The sequence below is a fragment of the Colias croceus genome, chromosome 21 (genome assembly GCF_905220415.1).
Source record: "Colias croceus chromosome 21, ilColCroc2.1".
Classification (NCBI taxonomy): Eukaryota; Metazoa; Arthropoda; class Insecta; order Lepidoptera; family Pieridae; genus Colias; species Colias croceus.
In genome coordinates, this window is record NC_059557.1 from 8120285 (window position 1) to 8135568 (window position 15284).

The 15284-nt window shown below is 31.1% G+C and overlaps 1 protein-coding gene across 1 annotated transcript in view; it reads right to left on the minus strand.

Moving 5' to 3' along the window:
- Positions 1–9149, minus strand: part of LOC123701364 (leucine-rich repeat-containing protein 24-like) — a 35315-nt gene extending 26166 nt beyond the window's left edge. Inside the window, exon 1 of the mRNA XM_045648800.1 lies at positions 9043–9149. The gene's annotated coding sequence lies outside the window, so the exon portion shown is untranslated. The remainder of the gene's footprint in view (positions 1–9042) is intronic.
- Between the last annotated feature and the right edge of the window lie 6135 nt (positions 9150–15284).

The following is a 15284-nucleotide window of genomic DNA, read 5'->3' on the forward strand; positions in this document are numbered from 1 at the left end:
TTTCTTTTAGATACTTACATTAATTCTTATCTACTTATTATGTGTTATAAGAAAACTTTTTATCATGTATAGAATATGAACTATAGCATTATAATGCACTTATAAGTTATTTACTACGACATTTGCATATGAAATAGGTACTTTATTTTTTATAACATTTAAATAGTTGCAAAATGTCACGAAAACAATTTAACAATGCTACGAACTTAATTTATGGTCCATGATAGTCCATGACTTATATGACTTTCAATTTTATAAAGTTCATTCAACAAACAATACATGACCCTACACGCAAATCGATTTTCAGGGAATTTAGTTTAAAATATAATTTAGAAGATATTTCACCGAATCCGAAATCCAGTCTTTTTTTTTTTTCTCAATTACTTTTTCTTCGTAGCAATTGAGTGTCAAAATGAGTCGATACATATCAAACTCCGGTAAGTCCATTCTAACAGAAATGTGGGAATCGAGGTATTTTTAATAACTTAAAAAAACAATATGTTTGGAGCTTTATAATTTATGACGGATATAATATAATACATTAGAATTATTTTTACGAAGAAAAAGAAATGTATTACTTGATGATTATGCCACAAAATTAGATTTAAATCTGGACATACAGGCGTTTGATAAATACCAGCAAAACTTACCGGGTTTTGAAAAACATCGTCTTGGACTTACAGGAATTTGAAAAATCTCTAATGGACTTACAGGGATTTGATAGAACTCAGTTTTGGGACGTACTGAGGTGGTGGAAATAGGTAGATAGTTTGTCGCGTTGTAAGTATAGGACATGAAAATAAAATATGTAAATTAAAAGATACAAATTATTATTATTATTAACCTTTATCATCCCACTGCTGGGCAAAGAGAGGGGTCAATAAATCAAAACGGTTGAAAAAATCTCAGTACGGCCCTGGGCTTCATGGCTGGAAATAACTACTGTGCGTGTGCTGTGCGTCAGTTTCATTTATCTTTTAGCTGTTTTCTGAGCCTTGTCTGTTTTAGCTTTTGGTATTGTTTTTTTCCTTGCTTTGTCTAGAACCACCACCTCTATAGTAAAACTGTTTTCTTCCATCATTTATCAATTAAAACGATTTCTAAGCATTGGTCACACATGTTAGCTTCAACAAAATTGAGAGAAATGGCAGCCATTTTAGTGCCATACTGCGCTGTGATTGGTCGAAATGGACTTACCTGAGTTTGATAAACCACTGTCGATGGACATACCGGAGTTTGAAAAAAAATATTAACTTTAAACCTTATTTTAATAAAGATACGATTGACTTACCTAACTTTGAAAAGTACAGACTGTCACTGTGACTGTGAATCTCAATTTTGGCGGGGAGTGGACTTACCGGAGTTTGATATGTATCGACTCAAATATAATATGGCATCAGTCATTTTTGTTCAGTCAATATGAGATTTCACGCATCGGCACGTCACGCAATTTAGATGTATCGACGTGTTATCACCAAAATATATTTTGATTAAATTTATAAATAATCCCTACTAATATTATAAATGCGAAAGTAACTCTGTCTGTCTGTCTCTTAAGCTTTCCCGCTTAAATCTCTCAACCGATTTTGATGAAATATGAAATATGTAAATCTTTAGACCCTGAGAAAGAACATAGGCTACCTTTTATTGCGAAGTCGCGGCGGACATTAGAAAATTATGAGTTATTATCATGATTGGCATGAAAAATACTTTACGTCGCAGTTATTTACATTATATTATTTTGAAAAATATAAAGAAAGAAACGGTCTAGTCGTTTTGCAGGAGTTTAGTTGCATGACTGTACTCGAGAATTTTTTACATAGAAAAGTCACATGCTTTAGAACCGCATGGATTCGATCGCATTCGATTCTATAGCTTATGTGTTATTCTGATACACCACTGCCAAATATCATCAAAATCTGTTGAGTGGTTTTCCCTTGACGGAGAAACAAACATACACATTTATTATATTAGTTAGTTAATATTTATATGCAGATCAATGTTATATAGTGCAAAATAACGTAAGTGAAGTGCCCACAATCCGCGGGCTGTAAACTGCTAATTTATAAATATTCTAACTACTTCAAATAACACGAACATTTTTCTAAAACAATTTCATTCAAACCGATTTAATTGTGATGGAGCTTTCGTTATTTGATACATCCAATTTGAAGTTCATACATACCTACGTATGGATTAGTTTTATTTCAAATATTGAACTGTGTCGGTTGCCCTGATTGAATTCCTAGCAATATAATATAAAAGTTTGTGTTTACTGATTCGTGGAACTCTGGAATGAACTTCCACTAGAAGTACGTCAAGCGCAATCCTTAAGGAGTTTTAAACACCTTCTTAAGCCACACTATCTTTCTCTTGCTTAGATTCTTCCTCTATTTCCTTACTGTTATCTTATTTTCTTTTTTGTCATATACCTACTACTATTATATGTATTTGTTCTATATGTTATATTTATTAAATATTTATAATTATATTTTCTCTGGTTACCTATATACTTCTACTATATATTTGTTGTATGTGATATATATTATATACATTGAATATTTATAATTATTCTTTCTTTTTCCCTAACGCCTTATTTTTTGCTCACCCACCTCCTTTTAATGTCTCTCGTTACATATTATTACTTACGGTGGCCTGGAAGAGATCGCTATCTAGCGATAAGGCCACCGTTTGTACACATTATTTTAATCTTATCTGTACTTTATGTGTCTCTATTTCTTTTGTGTGTGCAATAAATAATTAAATAAATTAAATAAATTCGTGTAAAAATTGTGCGGTTTTTAATAAAATTTGCCAAATAGATAGACTTAGATATACATATAGATAGGATCAAAATGTAGACGTTTAAGTTTGTAACAACTAGTCTAATAGAACCTACTCCGAAAAATATTTAAATATCATCATTCGATTAATATAAATCTACGTTAAAAAATGTGTGCGTGTACTAGTGTACACACGTAAGAAGTGAAACTTGTTTATGACCTTATTAAAAAAAAAAATAATTTACTATATGCAGCTTTACAGAAATACATCAAATCACGCGTGTTAGGGATAAGAAAAAGATGGCGCGTAACGGAAAAATGTCACGCGTAACGAAAAAATGTTACACTAAATTGTTTTCCAACCCCAATAAAGAAGTTTCACTTCCATAATTACAATCAATCAAAAGTCAAGTTATTTGCACAACCATTTTATTCTAAATATACACGAATCTATTGCCTCTCGAAAATTAATAATAAAACAATTAGAACAACTACTTTAAAGTTTAAATGGAAGTAAACTAATAAAAGAATATTATTAAAAATTGTTCATTTTATTTCGAATGTTAAAGTAAGTTGTGTAAGTTTTACCAGAATTTTCTCAAACATTTTCAACGAAGCAAGCTTTTTATTTAACAAACGAAAAACAATGAACAGTTTCTATAATTTGTTTTAACGATTGTTTGTGTTTATCAAATACATTCCTTCTTGCAACTTTTAAAAGAACTTCCGAATCGTCATACCTAACTGTAAATAGTAACTGTAATAAATGTGAAAAGAAGCAAAAATATATTAACAATCTATTCTTATACAATACATACGAAAGTAATTCCATCTATCGCCTAAATCACTGAACCGATATGGATAAAATTTGATATAAAGATAGCTACAGATACGCAACACAGGATAGGCTTAATCCTGAAAACGGGAAAAGCAACTATTCAAGTTTTCCTTTGACTACGCGGGCGAAGCCGTGGGCGAAAAGCTAGTATGTTTGAAATTGTAAATGACAGCAATTATGTACAGAAAACAAATTAACAATGTTAATATGACAAAAGATGATAATTACATAACCTCAAAACTGTAACAAACGTCTTAACTCGAGTGATTAATTACACTTATCTAAAATGATGTTCCCAGTGCCATGCACTAATATAACTTGTTATAATGTATTTGATTTTATGCCGGTATAATAAATGAAACGCTTTATTATTAATATGAAATCATTAAATTTTAAATTTATACCTTCATACATGAAATTATTCAATGGTATTTACTAGGTTCACCTACTACTAAAGAAATACCTACACATTCACAGCACATTTAAAAAAATTAAAATTAACAATTAAATTTCATTTCATTTCATTTATTACTTAAAGCTCAAACTTAAAAGTAATTTCCATAACTTAACTCAAACGTAATTCTTATCAAAATAAAAATTAAAAATCATAAATTATAATAAAATTGATTTCAATTTTAACTGAAACTAAAAAAACATCTTAGACTCTCGGACAACTTAAAATCTTCAAAGAAAAGAAAACACAGTCTCAAATTAATAAATGTTCTCAAAATGAATTTCAATATCTTTAAAAATAAATCTCTCTTCAGCTTAAATAGATAACACTTTGATAAGTACGAAAGTTTCAATTAAAATATACATTATTCTTGTTTTTAATTAAGTTCCACTTGACCGTTTCTCTTGAGATGGCATTCACAGAATAACTACGTACTTATACAGATTTCAAATCAAGATAGAAAGGTAATCGGTATATTCAATTATTTTAACAGTTTTGCGAAAATTGTATGAATTTTATAAACGATTTTGCGAGTGATTTAACCAATTTCGTTAATTATCAGTTAGAGAGCCTTACGGACACGTTATTTCTGTTTTCAAAATGATCACATATTTTATTACAATTCATAAAAAATGGCAAATAATAGGTAGATGGACTTTTTTATCCCTTGCAAATTCTTATATAATATATTGTAACACAATAATTTCAAGTAACATTCAATCATGATTAATTAAACTCTAATTCTAATTAAACAATAAATTAAACTGTAGATAACAGTTTAATATATGTCAAAAACAAAAATAATAAAATCAACACAAACCAAAAACAGAACAAAACGTATTTCGAATTACAATACATTGCATTATTTATATTATAAAAATAATCTTTGCCACGTAATGTAGCACCATCAACAAAAATATACTATCATCCCGTATTCATCATAATACATCAAAGTAAAGCATTAAATTCAAATCTAGAATTCAGATCCTAAAGCCGATCAATCAATCCTTAACCGTTGAACGAATGAACGAAATAACTCATTCACCTTTCATACCTTTTGCCTCTTATAAGCGCTTTACATTACAAGAGTTTTCGAACTTCGGCCAGCGGTTTTTAATTAAATGTTCTATTTCGCGGTTTAAATTCGAATATCGAATACATTTTTATTCGTTCAAATTGAAATACTTCATGAGAGTAGTGTAGGTTTAAGAGTCTAGCTGCGAAGTGAATGAATGAATGGTTTGAATGAATAAAAATATGAAGTGATTTATTGAAGATTTGGTTTATAGCATGTTATTATCTTCGAGAATTACCTACTTAAATAAATGAACATAATTGATCATATTATTTATCTTAAATATCAAATACCTAGGTCATAAAATATAGTTTCAATTTCAATATTATAGTAATTTACGTATTTGATTGTGCTTTGTTAATTTATTAAATTGTCTTTTAAATATATAAAACTCAAAGGTGACTGGCAGTGATCTATCAACGCACAGCCCAAAACACGGATCAAGCTGAAATTCGGCATGCAGGTAGATGTTAGGACGTAGGCGTTCGTTAAGAAAGGATTTTGATAAACTCTACCCCTAGGAGGATAAAATGGGGGATGAAAGCTTGTATGAAACAGATTTTATGACGTAGTCATTCGCTAAGAAAGCATTTTGATCACTAATAATACCCCAAAGGGAAAAAATAAAAACAATACCTAATTTATAATAATACTTATAACATGAGCAAAGCCGTGGGCAAAAGCTAGTAAGATAATATATAATATAAGCTTCCATAACTGTGAAGCCCAGATATTATATACCTATAACTGTCTTCAAACTTTACAATTAAAATAATTTCAATTCGCATATTTGATGGTACTTTATAATAAATTCGTAGCTAAAACTTCTACAGAAATTACTTCTCATATTGATTTATTCAAACTCTAAAATAATTTAACTAGAGTTATTTTAGGAGTACTTCTGAATCGTCGTTAGTTATGTCAACATTAAAATTATTGGCCAACTATCCTACCTCTACTAATATTATAAATGCGAAAGTTTGTATGGATGTATGGATGTTTGTTACTCTTTCACGTAAAAACTACTGAACCGATTACAATGAAATTTAGCACACATATAGAGGGTAACTTGGATTAACACATAGGATAGTTTTTATTCTGGAAATCCCACGGGAACAAGAACTATGCGGGTTTTCCTTTGCAAACGCGGGCGAAGCCGCGGGCGGAAATCTAGTTCGGAAATAATTTTAACAGATAACTGCCGGCAAGGAACTCTATAATCACTGTGTTCAAATCATATTTAAATGATTTTAACAATAGAATGCACATTTAACAATTTTTGATGAGAAAAATAACAATACAATTTTAAAATAACAATATAATTATATTAAATACCAAAAATTTTACCTAACATTATTCTAATATCATATTCATCGTAAAGGATAGCATCAGAATAATTTCATCCTGTAAAGGATAGCATCAGAGTACATAATAAAGATTCTGAAACGAGAGGTTTATAAGAGAAAAGAATGTATAAACCGGTATATAGGTATACTAATTAATAAGTGTGTTACAAATTACTTAATATTATAACATACAAGCTGCGCTTCGCAGTTTCACCCGTGTGTCTCCGCTTCTGTTGGTCTTAGCGTAATGACAAATAGCCTATATATAGCCTTGCTCGATAAATGGGGCTATCTAACACCGAAAGAATTTCTGGTCTTAGTGTAAAGCCTTGCTCGATAAATGGGCTATCAACACCGAAAGAATTTTTCAAATCCGACCAGTAGTTCCTGAGATTAGCGCGTTCGAACAAACAAAAAACTCGTCAGCTTTATAATATAAGTAAAGATAATTTTGCATGAATTTAGTTTATTCCATTTATGTGATATCATTTTTGTAATGAAACGGACATCGTTAGAGTACTGCCGCAATGAAGTGTCCTCGACGCGTGGATATGCGACAGTTACTAAAACTACAGCATTATTAAAAAAAAAAGTATTTTAAAGTGAGAATTTTTAAGAATTTCCCAAATTAGAATTGAATTTATTAAGTTTTCACTTTTTTTCATTAATTCAGTAGATTTTAATATTCAAGAGAAAATATTGTTTCTAAATGTTTCCAAGTTAAAAATAAGTACTGATATGGTATGAAAATTTATGCATAATCTTTAATATAAAAATGAATCCCAAAATGTGTTGGTAAGCGCATAACTTGAGAACGGCTTAACCGATTTCGTTAATTCTTTTTTTTATAATATTCCTTGAAGTTTGAGGATGGTTCTTATGTAGAGAAAACGTGAATATGTACCACGGGCGAAGCCGGGGCGGACCGCTAGTTCATATTAAAAGCCTAAGTAAATGGAATAAAATAAAATAAAATATAGAGTAGGTAACCTACCTATCGAAAGAGATAGGTAAAAGTGTTTTGAAATATAATCTAATCGTCTATTATATTATTAATAGATAATTATTAAACAATAAACATTCTTCTAGTAAATATTCGTACAATTAATACACGAAAAAATGATTTTGTTTAAGTACAAAAGATAATAATCGTAGACTTTGGTCTTTTGGAATTAATGAAATCTTTGGTCTTATCTTTCCAACTGACTGAATAGGGTGAAAGAATAGAATGTAGTATGGAAAAAAGAGCCTTCTAAACGTTTTGAATATTAATATAATTTATGTAATTAAATCCGATATTACTTATATTATAAAATTAATTGAATTTATGAAAAATCTCCTTATCGCCTCACATAATTCTAATTGTAATAAAAAAATATATTACTTTTATTTTAATAGTATATTAATGGATGTATTATTCTTATTATTATATACCTTCAAATACTAGTTGCTCGCCCCTGCTTACCCCAGTTTTTTTGCTTTCTTTAACGTACACACCTATAGATAAAGAGTAAATAAATATAATTATAGATTGCTCAAAACCATAAAACATTATTTTTTTGCGAAGTCGGATAAATAAAAGCGTCACCTGCAAGTGACAGACATCACAAACAAGTACTAGTGGGAAATACGTTCTCTAAAATGGGATTCCGGACCTTTATGGGATACAAGAAAGATCCTTTTAATAGATGGGATTTGTAAAGTAAATTACATCTTAATATAATATATAAATCTAGTGTCACAATTTGTCCTCAATGGACTCCTAAACCACTAAACCGATTATAATAAAATTCGCACACCATGTGCAGTTCGATCCAACTTGAGAGATGGGATAGTTTAAATCTCAAATCGTTTTAGAGAAAGCGGGCGAAGCCGCGGGAAGTAAGCTAGTTATTTATATATCTATTATTATCTTTGTGACTATTATTAGGCGATTGAATACTACTATTTATTATCTGTGTCATTATTATTATAAATAGAAAGAGGACTGCAAGTTAATTTTAATTTTTACGATACGATTTTAAATTTTAAGTAGGTTATGAGGCGGAGTATTATGCAAGCAATCCAAAAATACAGTATGTTTAAAAAATATGAATGAAAATCAAGAAAAGTTAATAATTGTTGACCGTTTCCATTTTATTTAATTTCGTAGCGTCATTTTCGAGTAAGATATCGTAGAGCTCTCTTATCTTCTTATTAAAATATTTAATTTCGTTTTAACTTTCAGATTTTATTTCTTATGTACACTGTCCATTATTGCCTTTTATTGTAAGAATTAATTTACCTATCATTTAATTTTTTTTTAATTAATAAGTACCTAAAAAAATATGTCATGTTTTATTGGGAAATAACAGGTACCTAATCAAAGCATTTTTTTACAATAAATAAATGCTAATTAAATCGATATTAAATATTATTTAATTACGCGGACAATAAAACTATTAAAATGTCATTACCACCTACAATATGAACCTGAACTTGAAATATTTAAATCAACACGTTTTCTCAAAAAAAAAAAAATGTCACCATAAAAATCCGTTACTCACCATACAGAACGTATTCCTGGTACACAGCACAACACTATCAAACGTCACTCATCACGACACATCACTAGTTAGGGCTTAGGGCACGTTCGCACAGCGCGGCAGCCGAGTCGCTTGTGCCGGGACCGCCCCGCGCTACCCCCGCCTATGGTATCAGACTCCATAAAAATATCACACCCTGTACTGCGCAATGCATAAATTACATGCATGTAAATATTTTTGAAGGTTTCACGTTGATTAAATGTTCCTTTTGGTGTACGAATGGTCTGAATTTAATTAAATGTCTGTGGAGTCAAAAATGTTATGATTTCTGGTTTTTGACTTGAAATGATTTAAAAAATGTAACATTAAATAGTAAATTTTCTTTATATTTTTATTATTCAATTTTAATTAACTGTACTTATTAAGCTTCATTTAATTATGTTGAACAGTGAGAGTTTTTATTCGACCATTTATATTTATTATAAAGCTTTCCTTGAATTCCAGGAAAACTTTGTATTCTTATTTACTAGGTTCCAAAATACGTCATAAATACCAATGTATGTATTATATGTTATTATTATCTTTTTATGAAATATTTATTGCACGACTCATGCAAAGCATTAGCGAGTGCTTTTTTTGCGATCCAACAATTTGTTTTACAATAGTATCGGAACTGTTTAATTAATTATTCTTCTTATAAAATAAAAGTAAAACATAAAAGATAGGTAAGCAAATTGAATTATAATAAACAACAAACATTTGAATAAATATTGTTTCAGATACCTAGATTAATAAACTCAAACTCAAAATCAAACATTCATTTATTCAATTAGACTATTTAGTAGCACTTTCGAATCGTCATTACATAAGTATTTTTAACATTTACCACCGAATATTTACAGGGATAATGATTTTTCCTTTTAGATATTCAAGGTGTAATAAACCAAGGAAAAACCAATGCATTAATCCTCTGAAAAGCTCAGATTTCTATAATTTTTACAGAATTTATTCGCTTTACCTCTCGTCGTGTCTCTGGATAATCGAATTTTGAATATTGGATTCGACCTACTTCCTCTTTGAAATTGACATTTTTGCATATAATTTAATAAGTTTAGAAATATTTCTCTTACTCAATAGTGGAGCGTTATATTCATGACTAGCTTCCGCCCGCGACTCCGTCCGCGCGGATGTCGGTCTTCGCGTGGATGGTTTATATTTTCTCCATTTTGAGTAACTCTGAAAATGATATCTTATAAATATCTATTGGACCCAAATACGGCTAGGCCTATAATAATACGCAACGTGTGTTCGCGGTTCTATGGAACAACGTCTATGGAGAAAACTGAAAAATTAAGATTATTTTTTTTTCTACGTATTTTTCCAGGATAAAAAGTATCCTATTTTACGCCCAGGATAATAAGGTATAATTATACCAAGTTTCATCGAAATCGAACCGGTAGTTTTCACGTGATGTCTTCACATACAGACAGACAGACAGACAGACAGACAGACAGACAGACAGACAGACAAAAATTTTTTTAATCACATATTTGGGTTTGGTATCGATCCAGTAACACCCCCTGCTATTTATTTTTTTAATATTTTCAATGTACAGAATTGACCCTTCTACAGATTTATTATATGTATAGATATTGTTCGTCTGTTGTAGAGTTTGTTATGTACCTACATATAACACGCGTTAATTATTAGAGGATGCATAGGGCCACCCAAGAAGGACTTGCACCTGGTAGCGATTGCGACATCGCGCACACCTGCAATTCCAGAGAGTGTTGCGGCAATCACCACCACCGCGACGCTGCAGCTGCCCCGCCGAAGACGATGAACACTCTTGGTTCCAACATTGAATCAGGGAAGGCAAGTAGTTTAAGTTAGGAATAATTTATAATGTAATTTTTTTACAGTAAAAATTATTTTTTTGCGCCTTCGCGGGCCGGTCGATATAATTAGTTTCTAAACACATAATTCGATTTATTGTTTTTTTTTTTTTGTTTTATTAATGCATTGACAATATTCTGATGAAGAATTTCAAATTTGTATCAAAATATGTTTTGTAATAGGTAATATGATTTTTATACCAACAGCCTCTATCTTTTTATAGATGTCCTCTTATTTCTTACATGTATGAAGACGTTTTAAATAATTTATACTAATGTTATAAAGCTGAAGAGTTTGTTTGTTTGAACGCGCTAATCTCAGGAAGTACTGGTCCGATTTGAAAAATTATTTCGGTGTTAGATAGCCTATTTATCGAGGAAGGCTAAAGGGTATATCATCACGCTAAAACCAACAGGAGCGGACCAACGCTGGTAAAACCGTGGGGCACAGCTAGTTGTTTCATTTTTCACTAGCTGCTCCGCGCGGTGTTAGCCCCGTGGCTCTACTCCTGTTGGTTGAAGCGTGATGATATATAGCCTATAGCCTTCCTCGATTTATGAGCTATCTAATACTGAAAGAATTTTTCAAATAGGACCAGTAGTTCCCGATATTAGCGCGTTCAAACAAACAACTTCAGCTTTATAATATTAGTATAGATATATCAATATTTCATATGTCAAAGCATACAAATATAAAAAATACATTAATATAGCGTTTCAGTACAAGTTCAATACCCTGATATAGGTATTAAAGGTGAACTGAACTAAGCTTCGTCTGTATTGAACAGAAGATTAATGATACTCTAATATACTGTGATGTCTGTATTTTGTCATTTGTATTTTTAACATTAAGAAATATTTATTTATTTCAGTCAACAAAATGTAGTTACAATGAAATTTAAATATATACACGATGTATGTAAATAGCTTCGAACATTATGAACGAAAAATGTTTCTCTATGTTTACTAATTTCACGTTAGTAAGAATCTTGTTGTAGAAATTAAAAATTTTTAAAGGATTTTAAACACGATTTATTCAGTATGTTATGATTTAACACAAAGCTTCGAACATTTTACATACAAATAAACGCTATAGTGAAAAAATTGTGTTAAAATCCGTTGAATACTCAATTTCTAAATGTATTACTCACGTACAAACAACACACAAAATAATGTGTTGTATTATAGTTATGTTTGGTAATGAAAAACAAAAATAAAATGACATGTTTATAAAAGATATCTGTCCGAACGAATTAATTGTAAAATGTTAAATTTTGTGCAATGGATACTAAAATAAATATAAATTTGTGTTTTCGCTGTTTTATTTCACTTGATTTACTTCCACAGCTCGCGTAAACTTGGTTTTCTGCTATTCGTAGGTTTTCTGGTTATTTTAGAATATCTTGTTTATCTACCTGTAGCTGCTAAACGAGTGAACAGAATTGAATTCAGTTGCTTGGTGAATGCAGTTTCGGTAGGTATAAAAATATGACTTGTTATTGAAAGAAAGATAAGCTTGTAACTTCTATAAGTTTTTATAATTAATATTCGCAAAATATGAAAATTATACACACTGCATTAGGTAACAATGTATTCTTTTCCTACATGAATTCGAATATAATATTAATTTCAACTTTTACAAGTAATTTAAATGTAATATTTTTAACTGACTTCACAATACAATAACTGCAGTCGAAGAGTCGAATTTCCCAACTCCAATTATTTTTTTCGTTCTCGAAGTTAAACAAATTTTAAATTTCTTCTAGAAAAATAGTCGAAGTCGTACGACCTTGACCTATTATTTTTGTCTTACAATAATTATTTATTGATTAACATTGAAACTAAAATAAGTTAATCAGAAAGACGCGGGTTCAAATCCCGCCTGGTTTTAATTTTCTTTAAAAATTTGTTATTAAACAAAGAATGCTATGAAAATAAATACATAATATATTGAATTAGGTTGATTTTTAATACCCTCGAGCAAAATCAGATATAGACAAAAAAACACGCACCGTATATTTAAAAAAGGCAAACGGAATTACTAAAAGAGCTTTAAGCTTACACGCGAAGTCTTTAGAATAATTATGAATTCAAAGGCTTTCCTTTTTTACGAACGCTCGCGCGTGTTATGTAAAGGTTATATATATATAAATACTGTATTTATTTAAATAAATTCTCACTAAGGTTGCAATTAAATGCTTATAATATAAATATTTATTTTACACAGCTATTGTACACTACTGTTTGAATAAAAATGTTCTTAATCTATAATATAAAAATGAATCCCAAAATGTGTTGGTAAGCGCATAACTTGAGAACGGCTGGACCGATTTCGTTAATTCTTTTTTTATTATATTCCTTGAAGTACCAGGATGGTTCTTATGTAGAGAAAACGTAAATATGTACCACGGGCGAAGCCGGGGCGGACCGCTACTATTAAGATAAAACTGTCTTTGCCAGTATTTTAAATTGATCGTTAAAAATACGTGATACTTCATGCATCAGCACTATGCGATTCGGAACTTTATAGCATGAACACATTTTATATATTGTGATAAACTGATAACTATTTCCATCCCTACTAGTCCCTACTATCCCTACTAATATTATAAATGCGAAAGTAACTATGTCTGTCTGTTACGCTTTCCCGCTTAAACCTCTCAACCGATTTTGATGAAATTTGGCACAGACAATCTTTAGACCCTGAGAAAGAACATAGGCCTATACCTTTTATCAAAGCACCACGCGGGCGAAGCCGCGGGCGGAAGCTAGTTGTAATATAAATTAAGTCCTGAGTGAGCGTGAATATACTAATTATTTAAATGTTCCCTGATTCAATTATAGTATTCAATCACTAAATAGAAAGCTTCATTAAATTTAGGAACCTCCAATAGATAAGATAAGAGTAACTTTACGTTTTTTTATGTATTATTATCTGTTTCTATATGTATGTAGCTTCCAATTTTAATCAATGGTTTTGCCATCTGGTTTTGTTGAGATGTTTCTTACCAGAAACCACAGAGTTATATAAGCAAAGGAAACCAAATGATAAATTAGTTATTTACTACTGATAACTAATTTGAAATTCATAGCTCCTATTCGTTGAGCACCCGGCATTAGTTCCAACCAGAACAAGACATCTAGACAAGATTTAATATTAAATGTAACTACATTCAAATTACTTCATATACCTTTAAACATTTACCGTCTTATTGGAAAACACGAACTAACAAAAAACGGGGTCTAAAACGTAATTAAGCCATGATCAACAAAAATAAAACAATACTTTTATACGTTAACGATATTATTATCCCGACGTTTATCCTACTAATAATATTACAAATGTGTGTGTGAGTTTGTTAATCTTTCACGCAAATACTACTGAACTGATTACAATGAAATTTAGCACACATATAGAGGGTAACTTGGATTAACACATAGGATAGGTTTTGTCCTGGAAATCCCACAGGAACGGGAACTATGCGGGTTTTTCTTTGAAAACGCGGGTGAAGCCGCGGGCGGAAAGTATAGTATAATGAATAAATCGCGTAAAATCAAACGCAAGAATACTAAAACAAAACATGTTTTATCGTTAAGCAATAGACAAGGATAAATAGATATGGACAAGTTTAAACCTCTGTACTAAAGTTAAACCATGACATTATAATCTGGTTTTAAACCAGGTCTATTAAAAATTTTGTAATAACATGTAGTGTGTGTTATTATTCACAGTAATCAAATATCGTCAATTCAGCGGTTTGTGACGCGGCGAATGGCGACACTCCTGCGAGAGCCAGTCGCCTGCCACTCGCCTATCTAAGTTAACGTGTAATAAAGTATAAGTTTATAAATGTAATAAAGTAGTTCAGCGAATACAGTATTTTATTGGAAGACCCCAGCCTCTGTACACTAAACTGGTGACCCCGACGAAGAACTCTCGAAGAAAGTTTGTAGTGAAGGGAATCGGCGTAATTAGTGACATTGGCTGTGGGGTAAGTTTTGTTCGAGATCAAATTCCACGCGGCACGGCGACAGGAAGTTAGCGTGACGCAATCGAAGAGCGCGCGTGGCACGTGGCGACTACAGCGGCAGGCGGCTCACAAGCTCATCGGCTAGTAACTCATCGGCTTAATAATGAATAAAGCAGCAGCTTCAGACACGCAGATCAAGGAAGAGGCGTCAGGCGCGGCGTTGGCATCGATAAGCGTGTCCACCAAGCTACCAGAATTTTGGACAGACTTGCCAAGGTTATGGTTCGCACAGTTCGAGTCTGTGATGGCCCCACAGAAGCAGGGGGAAGAGACCAAATTCAACCTGGTTATATCGAAACTCGGAAAAGAGGCCATTTAGCAGGTCAGCGACCTCGTG